This window comes from Homarus americanus, unplaced genomic scaffold, assembly GCF_018991925.1.
Source record: "Homarus americanus isolate GMGI-L3 unplaced genomic scaffold, GMGI_Hamer_2.0 scaffold269, whole genome shotgun sequence".
NCBI classification, from domain to species: Eukaryota; Metazoa; Arthropoda; class Malacostraca; order Decapoda; family Nephropidae; genus Homarus; species Homarus americanus.
In genome coordinates, this window is record NW_024755027.1 from 170,906 (window position 1) to 173,163 (window position 2,258).

The window sequence follows — 2,258 nt, forward strand, 5'->3', positions numbered from 1 at the left end:
GTCGTCCACCTAATAAGTCATTTAGAAAGTTTGAATGATATTTTCTTGAAGCTGAGTTTCTAAACACGAGAAAAATATGCACACGGGTAGAGACACTCGCAAAGGGGCAAAGGAAGAGGAAGAGGTGATGGAAGCAAGAAAAATAAATCTTGTGTCGTGTCATCCTGGAACACTGTGGTCACCCAGGCTGATACAGAAAGGTTGTTACTTTTATGTCCTACCAGAAAACTCAATGAATCACTCGAGTTACTTTATGAGAAATATTAAACTTCTGAAAAGAAATATCATGAAATTTTAAGATTAAGATGAAATATTTGTAATAAAGTTTCCGCGTAATTCAAGAATATCTGGACATTATTATATTATAAGGCTAAGTAAATATAGTCACAGAATATTGGCTGTTGATATACTCGGAAGGTTGAAGGTTTATCGTCTACACGTATCCTTTATGCAGCAAATAGTGACCTGTGTTTACCACTGATGAAATGATCACTTTATTGCCCAAGCTTGCTCTCTGTCCCCTGACTTTTCGGGTATGTGCTGCTGTCCGTCTTGTCTGTCATTTTATTAGCAATAAGAAGATAACATTATTATATATGGACTCTTTCTTCTCTGTCTTTATACACAAGACAACAAACGACGGCATTATTATTTGTTGACAAGACGCTATCCAGAACTGTCTTGTGATTGATGACGTCATGAACAATCCATCTATTAACAGATGACACATTCTAGTTTAGGTAATTAAAAATATGTTCCAGCAATTATCGAGTCTCCAGTGATCCCCTCTTTAGTATAATATACCTGGACTCAGATTCTAAAAAGTTCGAAGGTTACAGAAATATTTTACCTTGGCTTTTAGACTTCAAAGTTTGTCATGCTACCTTACTTAACCTGAGCTTTAGAGCGGCGGCCAGAATGGGTGAACACGCACTAACACTTTAGAAACTAGATGTGTTGTCACCCTTAACTTGGAGGTGAGAAATTGCCTGCAGGTGAAGTGGACCCAATTCATAATCGGTCCCAGTCCAAACTAATTAATTTAACCAGTAGGGTTGGTGTCCATTAGGATTTGGGCCAAATTGCTAAGGCTAGCATTGGTGTTAATTAAGACTGAGTTGAGTTATAAGAGGCCAGCTGACCATAACAAAACAAAACACCATAGGATGCTGTGAGGATGGAGTGGTAGACCCTGACCTGACACAAGGCAGGGGAGCTGTGCCTGTGAGCAGCTCTTGAGAGTCCGGGACCTGCCAGCTCCCTCACCTCTGTCACTATGATGGAAAGCCGAGTTAAGAAACCTGAATTCTTAAAGCCACTTAAAGAAGTTTCGTGGTACGAGGAAGATTGATCTTAGGCAAGTGTAGCAATTTTTGTTAACTGATGAACATTGACCGTAAGTAACAGTACAACTCTGACTATTATTATTATTATTATTATTATTATTATTATTATTATTATTATTATTATTATTATTATTATTATTATTATTATTATTATTATTATTATTATTATTATTATTATTATTATTATTATTATTATTATTATTATTATTATTATTATTATTATTATTATTATTATTATTATTATTATTATTATTATTATTATTATTATTATTATTACTATTATTATTATTATTATTATTATTATTATTATTATTATTATTATTATTATTATTATTATTATTATTATTATTATTATTATTATTATTATTATTATTATTATTATTATTATTATTATTATTATTATTATTATTATTATTATTATTATTATTATTATTATTATTATTATTATTATTATTATTATTATTATTATTATTATTATTATTATTATTATTCCCCCAAAAAGTGAAAATCGTCACTCAATCCTTACTTAATATGAAACACAGGCTGAGGAAATATTTAAAATGTTTCATATATTTCTCATTACAGAATCCCACCATTCTTAAGCCTTTAGTAATATGTTAACGAGACAGAAATATATACAACGTATGTAATTCTGCCTCACCCCCCCCCCTCATTCTCTCACTTCTGACCTGGACTTGATTCACAAAGGTACGTTCATTTATCTCCTAATTGAGGCAAAAGAAAAATCCAGTAACGGTAAAATGAGAGTGACATTTTAGTCGACATATTTGGAGATAAGTAGAGTCTGAGTGCAATATGAGAGCCATTTTGGTATGAGTGAGCCAATTAGTTGTGTTCTCATTTACCCCAGACAGAGATACACGATACCACAGGACTCATCCCAAGACTGTG